General features: G+C 40.5%; 1 protein-coding gene across 9 annotated transcripts in view; it reads right to left on the reverse strand.

Moving 5' to 3' along the window:
* The window catches only part of ALCAM (activated leukocyte cell adhesion molecule), a gene marked incomplete at its 3' end in the record, with an annotated part of 113,606 nt that overhangs the window by 88,253 nt on the left and 1,017 nt on the right, over positions 1–24,336 (reverse strand). The window lies entirely within an intron of this gene.

The raw sequence follows: 24,336 nt of genomic DNA on the forward strand, positions 1-24,336 counted from the left end.
CATCTGGTATTTTGAGACTCAGATCGCTACTTTGACTAGGCTTAATATAGCCTAGTGTAAAGTTTTGTCCTTGGACATTTGTCTTTAGCACCCTGGCTATAGAACACACTCCTCCTGGAAATTTGGTTGGCACCAACACTTCTTAGTTCTCGGTGCCAACTGGAAATGTGTATTCTTCATCAGGCCTTTGATGCATAATATGCTTGGGCCACAAACTGAAGTGCACTGATGGCTTCTTTTCACCTATATTAATATTTGATAGTCTGCATTAATTGTTGTGAGGTCTAAAAGCAAAATGCATCATATACATTATAATAATAAGATAAGCACAACACACTCCAGAATGAACAATAAGTTGCAAAGCAAATACATAGTTAAAAAAAAACTTCATACAAGCTAGCAGCATAAATCATAACTATATCACTATAATCAGTGGTGTTTTTCCACACTGGGGATATTATTATTATTATTATTATTATTATTATTATTATTATTATTATTATTATTATTATTATTACTACTACTACTACTACTCAAGGGTACACAGTACCATCCATCACCGTTTTTTAAAAAAATGTTAAAAGTTAGGCACTTACTGCAGTAACTTCATGTACTTACGTACTGGCACCTTTCTTTTCTAAAAAAAGAAGAAAAAGCACTGACTAGAATATAGCAGTGCAAGAGTTGCAGCGTTTCTGTTGACCTAAGACATGCAAAACATACATTCTTTGAAAACACCTGTGTGAAAACAGTTTCATTTAAGATGGATACAGTGAAGCATCCACAAGGAAACCCCTTCCATGGCTTTGAAAACATTTATTAAGGAACTAATAAATGTTTTTGTCAAAACAGGAATTGTTTTCTGGGAATTAATCATCCAACACATGGTGCTTTATAGTGAAGCAGTGGAAATGATTAAAAGAAGATTGTGGTTCTTTAACTAGACCTATTTTCTTCCAAATAAAATGGATTTATGCACCTCAAATATACAACACTCCAAGTAGTTAGATAGGAGTCTGAATAATGCCTATATTAGTCATAACATTGAAGAAGTGAGGAACTGCTTTAATGGTTATATTTATATATAGTATACTATACTAAATTCATTTACAATGCTATCCTATCCTTAACATACGCTCTCTGTTTTTAAGTCCAATGGACCTTAAAGATACACCAGCATTGTGGGTCTGTGAGTCTCTACCACATGATCTGGGGTGGTGTAATTTCCATCTGCATTGCAATGCAGGAGGAAAAGGAAGGAGAGGGTATAAATGTTAGGAAAGAATGGGGTTTTCTGACTCATGCACTCTACTCTTCCACTTCCACACACTTCCACTCCTGATGTAATTCCTCCCCCCCATTTCAAGTATTCATATTCTGCCCTCAGAGTTCAACTTATAAAATATTATTAGCTTTATATACATAGCAGGAACATTATGCTTCTAAGTAATTTACATTACAATCCACTTGCAGTACTTAAATCTTCCTTTTGCCCATCGACCTACAGTCCATTCTGCCATGCCTGTCCATCAAAGATGTTCCCAGCCCTTTCCTCTGAATCTTTTTCATCTGAGAGGCTGCATTAGCTCAAGGGCAATCTTCCAGGGACTGCATACAAGTGGTGGGCAGGCCCGATGGAAAAGTGGGCAGAACAATGGATGGGACTCTTACCTTTGTGTGGCAGGTTACATTTCAGCCATGCAAAAACTAGAGATTTATATGCACAAACCACACATCTCTCCACCCTCCCTCCAGGCAAGGAATAGGCATTATGACAATTTAAGGACCTATTCCATCGGGTGTGGGGAAGCACTGAAAAGCACAGAGTATGGCCTTGAGTAGGGGGCCAAACAGAGGGCCAAACAAAGAGGCTCGCCATCACATATGCTTTGCCCTGCCCTGGTTCTATCTTCCTCCTTGGATGGTTTAATGCATCAGTCTTTGTGGTAACAATGGAAGATCTTGGGATCTGAACAGCATTTACTTTCAGGAGTGGTTTCTGGTGCAAACCCTGCCCACGAGTGGTAGAGTTGACGGAGTGCTGCATTTAGTGCCTCACCCACAGCCTGGTTCTTGCGCTGGTCAGGACAGAAGGAGGGGGCAATGAATGAAGGGATTTATAATGCACCTTCACAATGAAGAGGCTCAGATCAGGCACACTGCAGTCAGCTTTCTACAACATGATTTGCACAGAATCCAGCAGATCCTTTATCAGCCCAGCCTCTCTCAGCCTTCTGTTGGGGTCATCTGTCTTGAGAGACAATGGAAGAGTGTGCTATTGAGGGTGAAGTCAAACTGTTGGAGAGTTACAGTGCCTGCTGTGGCTGTAGAAACCAATATGGGAGAGAAATGCTTTACTGCAGCTGGGGCAGATGAAGGCATCCAGTTTTGCTGGCGCAGATGCATCGTGACATTTCCTCTCTGCGCTCCTCACTGTAGTAACCCCTCCTGTGGTCACTGCTGTGGATATATGACCTGACTGTCTGTCTCCAGCCCTTGCACTTGTCTGCAAGGGATTCCCGCATGGCAGGGTTAATGTTGCCAGCCTTCCTGTCATGTCTGTAACATCTTTATAATGCAGAGTTGGTCTGCCAACAAGCCTGGCGCCTGAGGCCAGCTCCCCATAAGGAACTCAAATCCATTCCTACAACTAGAATGTTTACAATATGTACCAATGCTGCTGAATAAGACAAAAATTATAGCTAAGGAAAAAAACTATGTAAAAGAAGGGCAACAGGTAAATTAAAGTGTCACTAAGTAATGAGTGTGCTTTTGCGATTTCTTGAATTCTTCTTTAAGTCACAGATTAGGTACAAAACAGTGGTGAAGGAAGAAGCCAGAACAAGCTTGGAACCATGTGATATCTCAGAAGTCTACACCATCTTAAAAATGGAGCATAGTGGATGTAATGTAGAATTAATTATACTGGCTTGTGTTGTACAAAACAAATTTTAGAATATGCCAAGTCCAACCAAATTTAGCAGACAAAGATACTCCAGTAAGTAGCATGGTTGCTCCTATTTTTAGCTCCTGCAACATTTCACAGGTACAATGGTAAATATCGCTTTTCAACCTCTATCACACTGCCACTCTATGTTAGTAGAAAAGGCTTGTTCCTCCAACAAGAACCACCCACTCTATGGTGACTAACCTCCTATCTTTATAAATGGAATAAAGCAAAATTGGCTGTCATTGGAAAAATCTTTATTAGCATAATCCAAACCTTTTTGCTTTCCCCTGCATTGTCACCCTTCCAAAGATTCTCAGCTAAGGTATGCGAGGTGTCTTCAGAGCAAGAGCTCTGCTGCATATTCCCATCAAACAGACAGAACAGTCTTTAAAGGATCCTTATCAGAGCAGAAACTACTCTGAAATGTTTGTTTTCCATTTTTCATATATATAAAAAAAGTCTGAAGTATTTATGTAAGCAAAGTTGAATGCCTGAAGTATAGTAAGCAAAGTATCTGTTCGAAAGCTTTAAAAAAATATCACCATAAGCAGAGCTTTTCAGTCATCCATTAAAAATGAAATTTGTGATATTCCAAGGCTCTGCTTTAGTGGGAATAAAATCTGTATAGCCACCTGCTACATATGCCTTGGGTACAGATGGGGAGTGAGAGAGAGACTGTTTACTTTGAAATTATTTCAGTTAATGAATGCATTGTGTCATCTGCAGAAGTTACCATTAAGTTGCAATACTGAATTTCACTTGAATGAAAGCAGATTATGGTATGAGATCATGTCTTCCCCTTCTTCCGTAACCGTCCCTCAATGCAAGATCTTCAAGGCCAAAGACCTCGATTTTTGTTTGCCATTCTCTCCAGTAACAAACTTTCACTTCAGAACATTTGTTTCCCAGAAGGTGGCTTTCAATTTAAAATGTCAACATAACACAAACATAAGTCAAACCCAATTCCAACTACATAGAGCAGCAGGAAGCAAAATAGTCACAAAGACCCCTTACATTGCTAAGTAAAGCAGCAGCAGAAAGCAACAACAGCAGGGACGCTCACTTGCTACAGCATGAGACTCTTGAATATCAGGGTTGTGGGTTCAAGCCCCACATTGGGCGAAAAGATTCCTGCATTCCAGGGGGCTGGACTAAATGACTCTTGCAGTCTCTTCCAACTTACAATTCTAATTAAAAGCATGGATGGATAAAATAAATGTTAACTTGGTGCCAAACACGTCAAGGTGAGTTCCCGGGGAAGTGTTCCATTACTAGGGCATCACCCAAAAGGGGGCCCTATCTACACATGTATCCTGTGCACATGAATCCATATCTTTCACACATGTGCGTGCCCTGTTTTAGAAAAGATACCTCCTGGTTGATGTTCTAAAAGGGTGACCTTGTGTTTGATTGTGTTGAAGACAGGTCTGGAGCAAACAGACATTTAGTGTCAAAAGATACAAGTAATGAGCTACAGATATACATCACAGTAAGATTTCCTACCAGAAAGGTCATGAAAGGTCTTTGAAGAAACAGAACTTGTGGCTAGGTTTCTGAGATGCATGATGCAAAGTGCAGACATTTCCCAGGAAATCTAAGTTTAGACAATCCAGCTACCACGGGTAGGTGCTTGCTGGAGGAAGCCCACTGTAACTAATTAAGGATACATTCATGTTAACACCACCATTGTGGGAATATTCCCAGTACCCCAGGCACTATGCAGAGGACCTTTGGTGGGAACCACTGGGTGATGAGTAATAATGACACACTCATTGCTCTGAATAAAGTCAAAATACACACTGTCTCAGGTCATGTGCAGGGCATAAACAGAGTTCCAGTTTACTTAAGCTTCTTGGTAATGTCATCACCTACAAGCCTCTAAAGGGAAGAGCACTAAAAAGCAGCACAGACAATCCTTGATGGTGGGAAATAAATAAAAAATATTCCAACTCCATGGCCTCATAATAAATGTTAAATATTAGACTGCTACCCATTGAAAAGCAAATGCATGCAATGAGGTTAGGCAAACAAGGCTAACAATGAACATGAAAGCTACAACGGAAAGAGATGACAACGCACGCTGAATAACAAATAATACATTTAATAAAAGTTCTCAAATATTTAAAGGTGTGTCCTTTTATCTTCTAAGTTCCTGTTCTTTGCAGCACTTGTTATTCAAAGGTTTGTAGGAGCTACATATTCAATAGATCTACTGCACGTTCAGTAGATCAAGCCAGAAATGAAAATTGCTGCAGTCTTGTACAGGGCTGCTTTATTTAAGGGGTTTTGCACATTTTCCGTTTATTGCACCAAAATACACAGATGTTACCTCAGATTCTTGCACATAGTTCATGTCTTTGATAAAAGCTGCACTTCTGTAGAAGTTAGTGCTATGCCAAAACCCATCATCCAATTTGTGGAAGGTTTTCTTCCCCCACAGGAAGCCAGAGAAGCTGGCAGCCAACTGCCATGAGAATTTCAGCAAAAGTTTTTCTCCCTCTTCGTGATTTTTTCATGTACAGTCATATCTTGGGTTACAGACGCTTCAGGTTGTGTGTTTTTGGGCTGCACACTGCGCTGAACCTGGAAGTACCAGAATGGGTTACTTCTGGGTTTTGGTGCTTTGCGCATGCGCAGAAGCGCCCAATTGCGACCCATGCGTGTGCAGACACGGCGCTGCGGGTTGGGAACGCTGCAGGTTGCTAACGTGCCTCCTGCATGGATCGCGTTTGCAACCTGAGTGTCCACTGTATTTTGTTTTTGCACTAACTGATGGAGAATGGTAGAGAAACAAACACTAACGGAAACACTGCCCCAGATCTGTGGTGGGATGCATGTAAAGGTAAAGGGTAAAGGGGCCCCTGACCATTAGGTCCAGTCGTGACCGACTCTGGGGTTGCGGCGCTCATCTCTCTTTATTGGCCGAGGGAGCCGGCGTACAGCTTCTGGGTCATGTTGCCAGCATGACTAAGCCGCTTCTGGCGAACCAGAGCAGCGCATGGAAATGCCGTTTACCTTCCCGCTGGAGCGGTACCTATTTATCTACTTGCACTTTGACGTGCTTTTGAACTGCTAGGTTGGCAGGAGCAGGGACCGAGCAACGGGAGCTCACCCCGTCACAGGGATTCAAACCGCTGACCTTCTGATCAGCAAGTCCTAGGCTGTGTGGTTTAACCCACAGCGCCACCCGCGTCCCTTTACTGCATTCTTTAAAGCACCCATGTACTGCATCCTTTAAAGGAGGATTGGGCACATTCAGTGGCTACTAGTCATGATGGCTATGCCCTGCTTCCACAGGCAGAGGCAGTAATGTTTCTAAATGCCAGATCCTGGGAGAGGGGAGTGTTATTGTGCTCAGATCCTGTTTGCCAGTTTCCCACAGGCATCTGGTTGGCATCAGTGAGAACAGAATGTAGGACTAGATGGGCCACTGGCCTGATCTAGCAGGGCTCTTTTTATGTTCCTACTCCCTTATCTCATGGAATTAAATTTTGCCCTCCTTCCCCTAAGGGACAAAGAACAGCAAAAATATTCTGTTGTACCAAGAGTATGCACATTCTTCCATCTAGTACATTTGAACAGGTTTGTCAGGAAAAGGGACATAAATAGACATGTTTTGACTGGTTCTGCTGACAAGCCCCACTGATTTCACTTCAGTATGGTTTCACACTATGCAGTACCGTATTCAGTATCACTTCAGTGCAAGCTTGCAGAGCCTGCATTACCTTCGCATCTGATTAATTAGCAAAATTTCTGCTAAATTCTAAGTGAATGCTGTGTTTACTTATTCCACCTACTTCATGCCAGAAAGCTGTTTCAATTTCTTCCGTATTCTATCCCTTCAACAATAATGGAGGGAAGGGCTGCTTGTTAGCTACCTCATGAATTGTTGCTTATTATGCACCCTTGAAATCTACAATCCGAAGAGTTGTTATTAGAAATCAACATACCCAGCATCAATTGCAAGTAGTTACAATGTTAGCCCATTAGGAAGAGAGAAAATCCCAAGAAAAACATCAGCAAAACTAGGGGCAAGTGAACTGTTATGGAATAGTGAGAAAGCTTTCAATTTCATCAGAACTCTTCTTCAGTTGGACATTAAAGCAAAATAAAAGTGAGTGAGAAACACAAGGAAACTTGTGGTTGAGATAACCACAATATGCAGTTAACAGTCTTTAAGATGAATGGAGGAGCTGCTTTGCAGAATCAGTTTAGACTGTTGCAAATCAGACTCTGCCTAGTGTGAAAAGATTTCAGCTGCAACAACAAGAGATTCTGGATAAGCAGTTTATCATTACCTTTTTGAGATAATTAGATGTTGTGCTTGTATTTCTGTTCATATATATTTATATTGCTAAATCACTGCTTTTGGTGATCATGACTGTGGCACCGGTGTAAGGCTTAGATTTAACCCTTTAGTCCTACACCAAAGTCCTGATGAAAGTCATGCTCAAAAAACTGCTATTTGCATCAAGAGGGGAACCAATTGCTGCAAATGTCAACTTCTCTTCCAATGAAACTAGAAGTATAAAAAAGCAAAAGCAAGCCATATGCCTGTGTTTTCCCAGATATGTCATCTGCCTAGTTCATATCTTCAGCAGGGGCCAATGTTCAAGTTGTGAGAAGGAAGAGTAGCATGAGTCCGACCCTTTAGCTTAGTAGGTAACCTATCCTCTAAGCTTAGACATTGCCTTAAAATAGAGAGAGAGGGGAAACATAGCAAGGAGGTGCCTGAGTAACTGGCCATTGGCATATAAGCCCCAGCTCACATGTGGGTTCTCCACATTGGTTGGTTCTCCACATTGCTATTGCAGCATTGGCCTGACTGAGCTAAAGCTAAGTGTATGTATCTGCTGCTCTCAAGCTAGGCATGTCCTGGTTGCATAGTCAGCAATTGGACATTGCCACTAACCTTTAAAATTTGTTAAATACTCATTCAAAGGAAGTTAACCATTTTAAAATAAGTACAAAGCCATTTTCTCTTAAAGTTTTCCCATATCTATCATGAAGCAACTCACCAGAGTAGTTTTAAAATAAGAGTCCTTAAAGATAAAACTGGAAAGTGCAATTCCTTTATTCTCTCCCCCACCCACCTCCTCCTCCAGTCATTAAAAACGAATGCTGATATACTGTAAAACTTTTCTATAAAGGGGCTTCTTAAGAGCACAGGTTTGTACGCCTTAATTTTTATTAGCATCTAAAATTGTACAACATTCAATTAAAAAAAAACAACCCCAAATGTAACACATACAAAAGAGTGGGAGTCAGCTTCCACTAAACAATTCAGCCATCAACCCAATTATTTTATCTATCGTTATCCTGTATCACTGGTTTACTCTTCCATTAACCAATAATTAAGGTAACTATAAATAAAACAGAAAGAAACATGGAAGCTCATGTAATGTGTAGTCTAGCCCTAAGTGGTGCAGTTATGTTCCTGTGTCTGCATTTGTAGACACACTGTTGTTTGCATCTATCTGTCTTGAGCTGCCATCAGAGAATTGCAGAACTGATGAACTGGAAGGCAACTGGAGGGTTATCTAGTCCAACCCCCTGCAATGAAGGAATTTCAACTAGGTCATACATGACAGATGGGCATCCAACTGTTTAACAACCTCCAATGAAAGAGGGTCTATCACCTTCCAAGGGAACCCGTTCCCCTGTCACACAGTTGTTGCTGTCAGAAAATTCTTCCTGATGTTTAGTCAGAATCTCCTTTCTTGTAACTTAAAGTCATTGGCTATGGTAAAGCTGAAGGGTCTATTACCCCCATCAGCATTGAGAACTGGTAGGTACTCTTGAGGCAAGTTGCTGCTAGTGTAGAGGACTCTAGAGACATCAACCCTTTGTGAATCTCCTCTATGGCAGTTCACTGGAATAAATTCATAGAGAGCACCTTGAAAGAATGGAAGGTATTAACAATGGTAATAACTAGAGTTCCTGAAGAAAACAAAATTCGCAGCAAGGAATACCAAATCCAACTAGAAGGCAGGAAAACTTACGGTAAGCTGTTCTGAATCTAGATAGCTTCAAGTTTGGGCAAACTGTAAGCAGACACCTATTATGTACCTGGACAGCCAGGGCACCACTACAAGGGGCAGTGACCTAGTGACAATGATTGATCTGTGTGTTTTTCATCATTTAATAGGTCCTGTGTTTCTTTCTGTCACTTTGAGTTGAGGCTGCATAGACATACTTCAACTATGTCCAATATTAGATATCATACACATAAAGGCAGGATGGGCTGCACTGCATGAGGAAGAGCTTCTTTTTATCTGATATTACCATGATCTTCCTTTGCACTGGGGAGAACAGGCATCTTAAACACTATGCCCAGTCCAGGTATAATAACAATCTTCTAGCAGATGCTTTCAATAATACTGAAGCATTGCAACATCTCTTGGGCTGAGGGGGGGGGGAGTGGTACAATGACATACGAATGACAATATAATTGAATTAGATTACGAACTGAAACCAAAAACAAATAAACAAATCACAAGCTCCAATAGCCATGCATTTAATTAAATATATGCTGATCGCAAAACTAATAAAGATAAGTATCTGTAAAGACATGTCTTTCACAAAAGTCTCATTAAAAACAGCCACCAAACCACAAATCTGTGTTAAGGGACTTCTTTGTATTTTAATTAAACATAAAACAACTGTGATGAGATAATCGTAGCAATTTGTACAGACTCATTTTCTACCTTTTAGTTATGTTCTCAGCCAAAAACTGTTAATTGCATACTCCTAGCTGAGCAGTTTAAAATGCATTCCTCTTCCTTTTGCATATTATGTTCTCACACATGAAAAAATGTCCAAAGCAAATAAACCTTAAATGCTCAGCCACTGAGCTAAATCGCTCACACCGTGAGCACTCAAGCAAGTGCACTAAGCCAGGACAGAAATGGATCAGAAACCGACACTTTCTAATTTTAGAGTACATGTAATCGCAGAGATAAAATCTCTGTGCCATATATGAAAGAACGAAACCTCAAATGGACAAGAAGCTTAACAACACTTGGTTTGTATGTACCAACAGCATAATGGAAAGTACTCCCCCAAAGTGTGACCCAGCATGACTCTGAGAATGTATGTATGACCTCATCAGCAGAGCCAACAGCCACGCTCCTTCCTACACAAACATCAACTTCCCTTCTTTCCCTTGTCGGTCTGGTGTATATCACAAGGCACATAAAAAGGAACTGCAGTGGGTTGGCTGCACATCACCCTACAAAAAGGGTGCAAAAGCAGGAACTGAAAATGGGTTGAAAAGAGGAAAAGGTGGGAGAAGAGACAGAAGCATTACCTTTTAGTACCTTTTAGTATTTACACTAGCAAATTAAGGATAAATGGGAGGAGAAGGGCAGGAGACAGGATTCCCATACATCCAGACATAACTGGAATACTGCAGTCTAAAACAGTGTCTGGGAAGAAAATGGCAAAATGTCTGGGAAAATCCAGATGTATGGCAACCAATGTCAGCAGTGCCATTTTTGTTTTCCCTCAAAAATGCTCAGAAATGTCCAAATTCTTGGTGATTTTTTTTTTTTTTGGGGGGGGGGGGAGCTAAACAACCCTAGCAGGAGAAGAAACAACTAGCTGCATCCTCTTCCATAACTGTGGATCTTCTAGATTAGGAGGCAAATTCTGAAGGATGACTGCAGCACCACCTGCTGATGAAAGGATTGTGTGGAACAACTATCGGAACAGATATCACAAGCATGTCATTTCAACCATGGTACTTTTCAATGGAAGCAGTTCATCCACTGAAGCAACGAATGAAAGCGCAATTAAGGCAGTGGAAAATAAATTCAGTTCAGTTCATCTAGCATTTAAAGCCCAATCTACTTAATTCACGCATTATGAAACAAAATGAATGCTGGTGAATTTTCATGAGGATTTCTTTGAATTCCACCACTGTAGAAATGTGGAGCACACTGAATTTAAGACTGGAAAAATGAGAAAATGAAGAAACTGACACATCCTTCCATCCCTAGTTTCAATGTTAAGTGATATTTTCAGTGTTAAGTGATGTGCATGTGAATCAGTTATTAGTTTTGGACTGATCTATCAGGGTGGCTGTTCTTAACATATGTTCAATTTAAAACATACTAAAGTAAGTAGCATAACCACAGGTTGCTAACTTTCAGTTGATAAATATGATTTCCTAAACACTCGTGGGAGAAAGTACAATGTAACTCAGTAAGATGTATATTTAGGATTGTGCTGTCAAAGTTACCTATTCGGATACTACAAACGACAACTATGAGCAAAAATGTATACAACATTTCCATCAAGCTTCCTACTGTGTAAAAAGCCAAACTGAGAAATGCAATATTTTGCTATAGGGCAGAAAAATGTAATCCAAAGAGTTTACAGGTAACCAAAGAGTGGACTCATTTCATAATGCTGGAACCGTTCTTGGTTTCCTTGTTGACACTAAGCCATCAGATACCGTTATCTGTAACCCATGGCTTTGAATACCTTAGGCTGACAAGGACGTATTGCTACACATTGGGGACACCTATTTCTATTCCCTTCCATATGCATTAAAGGGAGCATTACATATTTCCAAAAGGTTGCCAGTCCTAAAAGAAACTGCACTAGCCCACAATGCAGCCTAGGCACGTATCTTTTCTGGAAAGCTACCACAAGTGCATCAGGATTAACATGGAATAGGTTCCTGGCTCAATGCTACAGCACATGATTGAACATGAAGGTCCCAAATTCAATCCCTGGCACATGTAGGTTTGCTGCTCCTCTGCAGCAGACCAGCAAGCAGTGGGGAACCAGCTCATTTTCACTGACACAAACTCAGGCCTCTGCCAGCCCCAGAAACCAATCAGCACTCGTGTCTGACTCTTGGAATGAGGAGGGTTCTGGGTGTGGACCAAACAGAAGAATATGCTTCCTTGGTCCATGTTGCCCAGGCTATAAAAGGATGCTTCAGCTGCAGTGGCTTCACTGTTCCTGCCACTTCCACCTGACAAACCTACACAGCTTCCCTTGGTTAAACTCACCTTGCTGAGAGTAGCAATTGGTTACTGGCTGACGGGAACAGGAAGGAATTCTACTCACAATTCAAACTGGCCTAAATCTGTGAGAATGTTGCCTTCCTTGAAGCAGGGCCAATAGTTGTCAGTTCATCTCACTTAAAATACATGTCAAGAGGGGATCTGACCGACTGCCACACAGCCAGGTATTTGCAGGACCTACTAAACTAACAAACAATCATAGCAGGAACTGCTCAACGGCAACTATTCAGCCTAAAAGAAGGCTTGGTGAAAGATCGGGCCAGCAGTTGGACTGCTCAGGTGGGCAGATTCTTACGCCATGCCACACCAAACCCCAATGTTCTGTAGCCAAAAAAGTTATTTACTTGTTTTACTTCTATGCACCTGTCTCCCTGCAGCGGGGGCACGACTCCAAGAAGGAGGATTGGCAAAGACTTGCCTGAAACTCTAGTGAGTATAAGCAACCAAGCAGATGAACCAAGATGTTTGCTTCAGTTTAAAACAGCTTCCTATGAATCTTTGAACACTATTTATTTAATTAACCTATGCCTTTTAGAGACACACACAAGGCACCTTACAATGAGCAATAAAAATAAATAATAATGTAGAACACAACATTGTAATACAGGCAATTTAAGATAAATTCAAGCCAGAAAGGTCTTCAATAAAAAGGAAAGTGGAATCAAAAATAGTCCCCCCCCCTTCAGCTTGAAAGAAATGAGTGAGGGCACTGTACCTATTCCCAGATGAGGGAATTTCACAATGGATGGACTGCCACTAACCTAACAATTCTTAGTGGTAGACCAGCAAGAAGGGCCCCTGGGGTTGATTTCAAGCTCCAGACAGGCTCCTAAAGGCAAAAGTGGTGCCCTAAGGTCACTGAGTGGTCTCCATTAGTTTAGACCTTTTATATAAAAAATACCATGTAAACCTAGATAATAAAGTTATATTTCCAGCTACAAGAAAGGGTAAAGCTTGTCAGTGCTGAGATACACAGTATTCTTTAGTTTATGGTACTGGAGCAAATTCCCACAGGAGTTTTAAACACACATCATTATGCTATCATTTCCTTCACACAAAAGGCTTACTTATACCCTTAGGGAAAAGAAGTTATTAAATTCCATTTTGGGGGAAGAAAAACAAAAAGTGAATATTATATAGCAAACATGAGACAGTTTTTTCAAAGTCACAAATATATTAAAAACCTAAAGGAACAATTATGCAGCAAGATTCCAACAACCAAGGGAATTTTATATCATTATTATTTTTACACAATGTTTAAATACCTTGCATTTGAAGGTTGTCGAAAACTTTGAGACACAAGCATAGGTGATTTATGACTAATAGATCTACGGAGTCAACAACAGCATAGCACTGTGTATCTATATATGGTTTGCATTAGCCACTTAAGATATTTGTTGTCCAACTATTCTGTCCTGATAGTCCCTTAGTTGTGGGCAAGTTCTATGTCTATCAGGATTAATCTGAGGCATCACTGTTACAAAGCTCTTAAATGACTTCCTATGTACAACCGCTAAACCAGCTCTAACATATTAACAGAGCAGAACTAAGTACTTTACTTGCAAGGTGGACATTTTCATAACAGAACTGCAACAAATACACTATACACAATTATAATTTGATTTGGCCTCGGTCCTACAAGCCAACACTCACATTAATCAGAGAACAGTACTGCAAAATTCCATCCAACATGGGCATAAAACCCATATATGGAAATTTTCCACACGTTAATAAGAGGTCCATTTTCCTTCACTGGCACCATTGCCTGCTTCTGGGCATGTATGTTTGGGCCAGTGGCCCAATGGAATATCTGTGCACACCTGCCATCCAGACATTTCCCTTTGCTTAGTGCACACTACTATTGCTGCACAGCACAGCAATTATCTACTGAGGGGACATGGAGGGCTCAGAGTGGTATGGGAGGTTCATGCATAGATCTCATTCCCCTCAACCATCTGCTTGCACATACCTAGGCAGAGAATGGAAAACGGGGCTTACAGAGTTCATGGGAATTCGCCAGTGCACCTGCTATGCCCATGTAGACTGGACCGTGCTCTATATATAATTGTTCTAGTTCTCAAACTCAGACTTGTGATGCGGTTATGAAATTGCATCGGAATGTATTAGAGACCTTAAAAAAACTATCCTTATATAGTCTGGCAGCTAAAAAATATCATTCAAGTAGTATTTAGAAGATAAAAGCTATTGAAGAAAAATTAGTCTCACATCAAGGATCACACAGGAAAATATGGAATCTAAACTGTAGCTTTGTATGTGCACAAGCAATATTCATTAATTTTTAGAAAAGAAATACCTATGCAGTTTTATTACTGTGTAAAAATGGGTTTATCTTCTTAAAACCATAGCACTTGTCTGTTTTGTAGCTGATCAGGGAAAATAAAAGAATAGGCAACTAAAGATAAAATTAATTTGTGGTCTGTGACATATCAAATAATAGGATTGTAGCAATTATATCTAGTAGTACTTCCTCCAGTGCATAATTATAAAAGAAAATTAAATCCTAGATGTAAACCAGATGATTACTCACTTACGTGGACAAGAGAGAGGTTGTAGCCGAATGATAAATAGTATCTTGTCTGGCAGTTTTTCTTGAAAACTTTGCAAGTTAAACAAAAATATCTCAGCACATGCTTTAAATTTTAAGCACCTGATTATAAAAAGCTAAGAAATTTATGTGGCCATTCTGTCATGCAGTTACAGAGTTTATTCTTTTGTAGTCAATTAACTGGAAAAACAAAGGTTCTGTCTCTTGATTATCATTTACATGCATCTGTATTCAACATTGTTAACAACCAATAATAATTCACTACAGCTGATTCATAGCAAGAATTAACTTTTAAAAAATTAGCAGATGTTTCACTATTGCAGATCTATTATATCAGTGCTTGATGTACTTGAGAAGTATTTGATTAAGTATTTTCCCAACACCAAATGACCAGCCTTAACCTACCTTGATGTCAATGGGCTTTAAGAATCCAAAATTATGCACCGGATTATACCCATTGTAACAAATTGTTTTAATGTGACATCCTGATAGAGCACTAAAGCAGAGCCAACAGAGTTTCTGCTCAGCTAATAAAAGGGATGCTAGTGAGGAAGTGAATAGGGGTGCCCCCAAAAGTATGTATTTGTACTTAACTTTTCATGATAAGCACAAGTTAGACAGGGCCCAGTGCTGAGACTCTCCTGTCTCAGAGCCTAGAAATTAAATCAGTGGGGCACTGAAAGATTTATGGGTGTTCCAGCTCTGTGATGGAGCAGAACTGCTACTGAGGAAGGAACGGGGGCTGCATTACTCACAATCTTCAGTGTCAAAATTACCCTATTCATGCTAATTTCTACTAGGGACAAGGCTCTCTGAATTTTGGAATGCCTTTGCCCTGCTGGAAACTGATGCAAACACTGACACTTTGAGAGCCTACATGCTTTATGAGAATGCAAGAAATATTGAGCCCCTTCTAGGGCAAATGCAGGGATGCTTATGCATCCCTAGTGAAAAGAACTTGAAGAATCATAAAACAACATCATCAAAAGCAACCCAAAAGCAATTTTAAAACAGCAGCATAAAAACAAAGCAAAGGCCAGACATATACCTAAAAACACCTTTAAAACAATTTCAGAGCAGTGGCACCAGAAGGCCATCAATAAAAGCTACCCAGTACAAATGTTTTTCTACAACCCATTTAAAGGTCTTTTTTGTCAAATCACTCCAAAGGGAATTTCATATCTGTCGGACCCCTGCTGAAAATGTCTGTCTCTCATATGGACAAGTGAACCTATAAGCAAGGCCTCTAAAGCATCGCTTGCCCTTCTACATAGTGCCCAAGCTGTGAACTTGGTGTTTCAGGAGGAGGGCAATCTAGACAGGACAATTTCCTTGTACCGCTGCCTCATCTGGATTAAGTTTCAACTTGCATGTCCTCGTGCATCCCAAAACCTCCTCCAAACACCTTCTCAAGAGGGTTTTGGCATCTTTGAGATGAGCAGCTGGAAAACATAGGCAAAGCTATGTGTCATATAAATGACACTACAGTCCAAACCCCACGCTGTCTCTGATACCGGAGGTAGCATAAAGCCCTCTTTATAACGAACAATTAAAAAAAACCCAAACATTGTAACCTTTTCTCATATGGGAGCTGCTCCAGCCCCTTGATCATTTTGGCTGAACTTTTCTACCTTAACCAGCTCTACAATATTCTTTTTTGAGGTGCAGCAAGCAGAACTATTTGCAATATTTCAAGAGTGTTTGCACCATAGGTTTGTATGAAGGCACTGTGATATTGGCAATTTTATTTTCATTACCTTTCTTAATGACCCCGAATGTGCAATTCGCCTTTTTCACAGCTGATGTATACTAGGTTGACATTTTCCACCAAGAACACAATATCTCTTTCTTGGACAGTCATTCCCAATTTCAGACCCTGTTACTGTTACTCTTGAGGGTGTGGTTTAAGAGCTTGCATTTGATGAAATAGAAACAGGTAGTCTAGTTTGTCAGGTGGTACTGGTTTGCTACCTATTACTTTATACTGTCCTAGCAATAATGAGACCATATGTCTTAAAAACATTTTTTTTTATAAAGGGTGGGGCACAAAGGCACACACCCCAGAGTACTTATCAATTGTTAATATGAAACTCAAGTATCAGTCTGAAATCTTTCTTCATAGAACCTGCATTTCTAAAGATATATTTTTAAAAAATGTTCCTAGGTTGACATACTTTTAATACCCTTAGGAGGCACTTCTGTCATTAGTTACCTTGTGTAAGTCCCACAGACTTTAAATTTAATATATGCATAGGTAATGGAGAGCAAATAATAGCCTTAGAATTTTAACTTTCGTTCCTTAAAAAAATACCTCATTTCCCACAGGGCAAGTCCCATCACATGGTTCCTGAAATATAATTAGTAAACCTCTTTCTGCAACATAGATGAGATTTCGAGCCTCCGGGCCTTCACATATCTAATATAACAGTAGCATACTTCTGTTTATGCACATTAAATCCAGCAATTTCTATTGAAGCGTTTCAGGTTACTGCATTTAATAAATGTGTATACAATTATACATAATTCATCATTAATACTGGTGTGATTACACTTCTATTACATGTGGACTATCAATAACGTAAAATATAAGACTTCTGAAATGTTCATTTTTGTTAACTGGCAAGGAAATAAAAGCTAATGAAATAATGCATTTGTGCTGATTATGTGCAAAGACTCAACTCCTTAAAAAATATAAATATCTACATATATTGTACTTTGTGGATATCAAGATTTTAGATTCAAAACGATCCTCAACATTTACTTACATAATTTAATTAGAAAGTGGGCAGATTCAAAAGGCCTTTCTTCTTAAGAATACAAGAAAGGTTTTTGACAAAAACCACAATGTTTCAAAATGTTATCTGGTATCCGTCTAAGCAAACATTCAATATGCCAGTGTGACATCATGTTTCGCAATACTGTACCAAGTTTTTGTTTATATGTACTTAGCCCTTTTTACAAAACACCAAAGTCTATCCTGCACAATCGGTAATGGCCACACAGTTCTGGGCACACAAGGAAGATGTTATGTGAGGTAGAGATGATTATTGATAAGGGAATTCCATATGCAGAGCAGTACGTGTATGGGAGAATAAGAAGAATGGGACATGTGGCATTTCTCAATTGTTAGTATCTGAAACTATGTGGCACATTTTGCATAGTAATGCCGGTCATGTTAAAAGGAGGCATGCTCCAGTGAAGCCAATCAGACTAGCTTCCAACACTGTGTTTAGGATCCATTTCAACTTTGAGCCTAAGCACTTGAAGATGGTGTATGTATGCCCAAGTAAAGTTGCGATCAGGACTGGATTTTTCGAGAGCTACGCAAGTTTAACCTCAAAAAAACACAGTTACACTAGTATTATTGGGACGCAGGTGGCAATGTGGGTTAAACCACAGAGCCTAGGGCTGCCGTTCAGAAGGTCAGCGGTTTGAATCCCCGCGACGGGGTGAGCTCCCGTTGCTTGGTCCCTGCTCCTGCCAACCTAGCAGTTCGGAAGCACATCAAAGTGCAAGTAGATAAATAGGTACTGCTCCGGTGGGAAGGTAAACGGTGTTTCCGTGTGCTGCTCTGGTTTGCCAGAAGCGGCTTAGTCATGCTGGCCACATGACAAGGAAGCTGTACGCCGGCTCCCTCGGCTAGTAAAGCGAGATGAGTGCCACAACCCCAGAGTCGCCTGTGACAGGACCTAATGGTCAGGGGTCTCTTTACCTTTACACTAGTGTTATAGGTGAAATATGGCAGCATTGCCCAACAAAATCTTTATTACCGAGTTTCCAGTCGCAGTGATTTAAATAGTACGTGAAGTTCAATCCAAAGTCACATCTACCATGACACAGCACATTCTGTGCGAATAAGGGGTCTGTGGTGAGAATACACACTACTTCCCCATTCTTTAATGTGCGAAGAAAAGCTCATGAGATTAGCATGGGAATTCTCCACTGCGCATGTGAGCATTGAACACTCCCTGACATGGAAAGCAGAATGTGAAACTCCATGGGTGGAAAAAAGGCCTGCTTCCACAAACAGAAAGGTTTTTGACCTGTGGAGTAATCCTGGTGGTATGTGGGGGGGGGGGGGGAGGCTAGGCAGCTTTTGCAAAATCCTCCTGCTCTTGCAACTCCTGGATCCCTCAGCCTTTAGGAACACACAGGAGGTGGCGCTGCAGCTATAGGGGGTGGGGGGTGGGAATTGCTAAAGTTATCTCCCAGGAGGAACAAAGTCTTCATCCAAACCCATATAGGCACGGGAACCCTACAGAATTTTGAATCATGTCAATTGCTGGAAAGCAACATGTGTTTCAAGAAACAGGATTCCTGGGCATGTCAAAAACTCCTGCCTAAATCTGTTTCGGTGATTTATGCTATGTTGTATATGTATATACAACAGAACATATTTTGAAATGTCATGGAAAATAATTAATTAAAATCTAATCCAACTCCCTGCAATGCAAGAATCTTTTTGCCCAACTTGGGGCTCAAACCTAATCCCAGGATCATGGGTTGGAACCCCACATTGGGCAAAAAGATTCCTGAATTTCAGGAGTTTGGACCAGATGACAATTCTATGATTCAAAATCATGTCTCCAACAACACACCACTATGCAGAAGTGTGATCCACTACCGTTTAAGGATGTTAGTATGTTAGTACTTGGGGAAAATACTTATAAAATTATATTCTATGCCCAAATGAATGTCTCCTTCAAAATGTCTGAAAACCTATCACAAGCATCCATTACAACTGTATGGTTTAATTTCTGACATTACTATCTATATTGAAAAGTGCAGCGCAAATCTTTAGATGTCTCCTGGATTTCTACAGATTTCTACAGATGCGAGAGTGCTCGGCACTGAAGTCTCACTCTCTTTACTTAAATACCTTCTTAAGAACTGGCGGGGTGGGGTGGGAGGAGACCACTGAATGTGGTTTTAAAAAAGAGCAGGATGAGAAAATGTAATAGAGCTGTGGTTTAGCTGCAATTAAGATTAATCTTAATTGCATTATTCATTTAATCTGTAAAGTGGGAATAAAACAAACAAATGCTCTTTGTTCACTTTCTCATGTGCACCTTAATATTTCCTTACCAAATCCACTGAGAAAACTTCAAATGCTTTTAACCAAACATTATAAAACCATTCCAGACATGTGATAACCTCTGTAACACAGCCCAAAACTTTACACTCACTTTCTCTTCAACAGCTTATCTATCACCTTTTCAAAAAAATAAAGCAAAGGAAAGACATATTTCTTATCTGCAAAGCAAATAGCGGTTGAGCAAACAGATATAGACTTGCTGTTCTGGAAACTTATACATGTGCTAAGAAAAGCCATTTAATCTCAAACCAAGCAGACATTCACCAAAGAACCACCCTTTAGAGTACCAGATTAACACCCACCAGAATGCAGACGAGTGGAGATTAGACCATGCTCAATAAACTAACATGTTATGTTATCTTTCCTGGTTCATATGCCACCAATACAAATGCGCTTACCATTCTCCCACCCCCAAAAATGCATGATGTCATTTTAAGATTCATGCCAGAATGTTTTTAAGAATGCCTCAAATGGAACAATCACTTTACCAGTATCCTTGGCCTCCAGTTGGGTCTTGTTACATTATGGACACAGTCAAGACTTTGCACAGGCTGTATCCATACTTCTGTACACAATATTTCTCTCTATCCTCACACCTCAAATCTGAGACACCAAACATCTCTAGCCACTCCTAACTTTTCTGGTTTTCAAAGAAAAAGTAAGACTGACATCATTCACACACCACAGTTTACCACTGTGATATAGGCCACTTTCTCCTCCGCGCTCATTCTGGGAAGAAGCAAAACACAACCCTCAGCTTGTTGTTACATCTGAACTAAGATTGGAATAATTGAGTGACCAAATTATTAGCTACTGAACTATTCAGGGTCTTGTTATTAATATCTAAAGCCTGGAATAACTCAGAACCAGGTTACCTGAAGATGCATTTCCCCCCAATATAGGCTGAGGAGATCATTAATATCACCAGAAAAGGCCTTGCTGATAACACCAGCAAGAGAGCCAGTGTGGTGTAGTGTTTAAGAGCGATAGACTCGTAATCTGGTGAACCGGGTTCGCGTCTCCGCTCCTCCACATGCAGCTGCTGGGTGACCTTGGGCTAGTCACACTTCTCTGAAGTCTCTCAGCCCCATTCACTTCACAGAGTGTTTGTTGTGGGGGAGGAAGGGAAAGGAGAATGTTAGCCGCTTTGAGACTCCCTAGGGTAGTGATAAAGCGGGATATGAAATCCAAACTCCTCTTCTTCTTCTCTTCTACCATAACTTGCTATGTGTCATCTGGTGGCAGTTCAAAAGCTGACTTCCTCCATGGTGGCGTTCACCCTTTGGAAAACTCTCTCTCCCTGTTATTTGGAAGGCATGGGCTGTCGAGTCATTTAGTAAAAAAAACTGTTTGCTTGGGCTTTCCACCACCCTTCTGCCCAATATTTGTGATTATTTAAATTGTTTTAAAATGCACATTTACACTTATGCATTGCTTTGTAATAGGTGCAGTACAGATTTATTTTTTTAATACTATGTCTATAATGCTTACATTCTCTAAGAATAGCTAATATGCATGCCACAGTCTACTGGAGTATATTTGGCAGCAACATACACGAGAACCCTTTTGGCAGCACTGCTCCAAATGTGGGGAACTTTTTGATCCCAAAGCTTAGATTATCTTCCTCTTTACTTGTGCCCTGGAGAAATTTGATGACTTTGCTTTGTTAGCATGCACTGTAACTCTATTGCTGTTTCTGCTACGCAGAAGTAGGCCATGGTGAATTCAATGGGGCATACTCCCAGGTAAGTGAAAGTAAGGTTGCAACCTAATTGCAGTATCCAACGAAGTAGTGCCAGTTGGCGCAAGGACATCGTGGCACAATGGAACATCCTCTCCCACCTCTTTCCCCCAGCAACCCCAGCTCTGGGGCTTTCCACAACCCTCTGGAGCAAATTTGGGGAAGGTACGGGGAGGAGTTATTAGTATCGAGTTATTATTTTATGCTAGTTTTTAGTTGAGTGATGTGCTGTTATTCATTTGACTATTTTAACTGATGAGGGTTATTATTTTTACCTGAGATGTTGCTTGTTACACTGTTAGTCACTTTGAACATCTCTGTTGCAAAGCAGAATAGAACTGGTATAAATTAATAAAATAAATAATAATAAATAACCATGTGGTGGTAGTATTATCTCCTAATGTTCCATGCCTTAATATTTGCAGAAGGTCTCACTCTTCCACCATGCAATGAAGTACTGTACTATATATTCTGTTGCCTATATACTTACTACGTGACATGTCTCAGCCTAAGAAACAGGGTGGATTCAATAGGCCTTGCTTCCAAGTAAGCATGCACAAGATTGCATCCTCACAGCACACCCCATTGTCTACCAGGTTCAATGAGGCTCCCTAGAATGGTGTTTAGGCTTGCAGTCTCAGTGACTTACCATAGAAACACTTTGCTATTAAATGGGAATGGTTTTCAATTGAACTACTCAAGAAGAGCAGGTATATTCCAAAGGCTGCAATTCTATGGGAACAGATGCCACCATACTCAAAGGAATTTACTTTTGAGTAAACATGCGTAAGATTGGGCTGCAGGTCAGTGGCAGAATTTTGAAAGAGTCAGTGTACTTATTTAAGTAACATTGTAAGTCAGAGGAATTATTTCACAATGGAATACCTTCTATAGCGCAAAGCTTACTATGCATCCTGTATATAATTTCCCGAAAAGAAAACTTACCATCTTCAATGGGGCTTACTCCTAAGTAACCATACATAAAATTGCAGCCTTGATCCATGCATTGTTCTTGCGCTTACCTAGATGCTTTCATGACACACTGTAATTAGTTTCCTTCTAAATACAATAGGACTGCTACTTAAAGTCATGATAATTAAATACTGCAGTTTATGGCATAATGTAACAGGAAAAAATGCTATGTTGTTGTTACCAGGCTACTTAATGGTATTCATTGAAATTAGAACTTATTCAAATCAGAGTATTGCTAGGCATATGTGCCCAGAAAAATGTGTGCCTGCTGCACAGTTAATTTCTGCTTTCCCAAGTTATAAAGTGGCCTTTATATGGTTAAAAGGGGAGTTCTCAAAATGTACAGTCTGGTGACTGAAAAACACTGCAACCCTTCTGTCTTGACTCTAAAGGCAGGCACACAAAGCCTCTCTCTTAGAGCAATACAAAATGTCACCACAGGCTGACGCTCTTTCTACAAGAATAATGAGACATTCTCCACAGTGAAGGAAGAACACAGTTCACAGTTTGCTTCCCTTGATTTCAGTGCATGCACAATGAGACAGATAAAAAATCAGAAACAGAACTGCCCAGGTTGTTTTGAAGACACTTCAGTACTTTCCTGTTTGCTGAAATCCCAAGAAGCTTGAGCAAAACTGAACTTTCACTTACAGCCCGCTTACTCCAGAGATTTCCAACTGACCTATTCTGCTCCAGAAGAAAAGGAATGTAGATGGGAATCCGCATTCACTTGCACGCAATGCTACTCATAATGTTAGAAGAACTAATATTCATAGGGCTGTTTTCAAAAATTCAGTGGGCAAATTACAGCTCTAGGAGGTACTGTCAAGAGGACTTTGACATAGGAGAGCTTCAACCCTTTGCAGGGGGTGGGAGTTAAAAGACTCGCAAAACAAACAAATGAGCTGCATGCTCCAAAATTGCCAGCCCTGTATAACAGCCATAGGTATTGCAAGGGAGCTTTTCTGGCTCAGTACGTTGTGATCAGTCGAATTCAATCAGAGGTGTCTATCCTACCACCAATGCAATGCTCAGGCTGCCTGACTCTGGATGAGAATTAGAACAAATATCTCTCACTCATTCATACATATGAACGAAGTCTAACCCAAACTGTGAGGTGGAACTATTCCCAGAAAGGCTGGGAAGCCTTTCTGCTATTCCTATGTATCCACATTTGGAGACACAGATACAATGACAAGTCTCTCTAAGGGGCTTATTATATTGATGCTTAAAGTATTAGTGATTGAAAATGCACAATCCAAAGTGACACGCCTCACAGATCTGCCTTTAGCTGGCAACTAGCGTCGGTTTGAATTATCTTGGTTGCTATTTAAGAATCTTACCTCCCTCCCCATAGCCCCTTCTCTCTGTCTCTCTCTGTCTCTCTCTTTTTCACACACACACACACACACACACACAGAGCAAATCAACACACAGAGAGATCTGCTTGTCATAGGTTTCCTAACAAACGCAGGTGAGGTCACCTCTTTCTGCTCCCTCTCCAGCAGCACAGCCAGAAAGGCAACTTTGAAAGGGAGACGGGTGAAACCCACCCAGCTAGAGGCTTTTCTGTTTCCGACAGATCTTGGAGGATTCCTCTGGGAGCTAAACGGGTGCTGGCAACCACAGAAAGCAGATTTTGTTTGCTTTCACAATAAAACGAAAGCAGCGGGGGGGGGGAATGGGGGGGGAATAGTCCACAAACTGTAATGGAGAAAATGCTGAAAACTTAACCAGCATATATTCGGAGGTAGGGTGAGGGAAATAAGAAAAGTATGCAGGGCGAAAATATTTAATACTGGTTTCTACGTACTAATTTGAGCTGAAAATGGGGTATGTTCCAAAAGGACTACGAATCGCAGTGGAAGTGTCATGCAGCCCGATCCTAAACCAGATTACCCCTCCCCCGTTTTCAGTGAGGCTCCTCCAAGACATGTAACAGGATCGGAGCCTTACAATGCTAGAGGGTGGGTA

Source organism: Podarcis bocagei, assembly GCF_964188305.1.
Source record: "Podarcis bocagei genome assembly, chromosome: 6".
Taxonomy (NCBI): domain Eukaryota; kingdom Metazoa; phylum Chordata; class Lepidosauria; order Squamata; family Lacertidae; genus Podarcis; species Podarcis bocagei.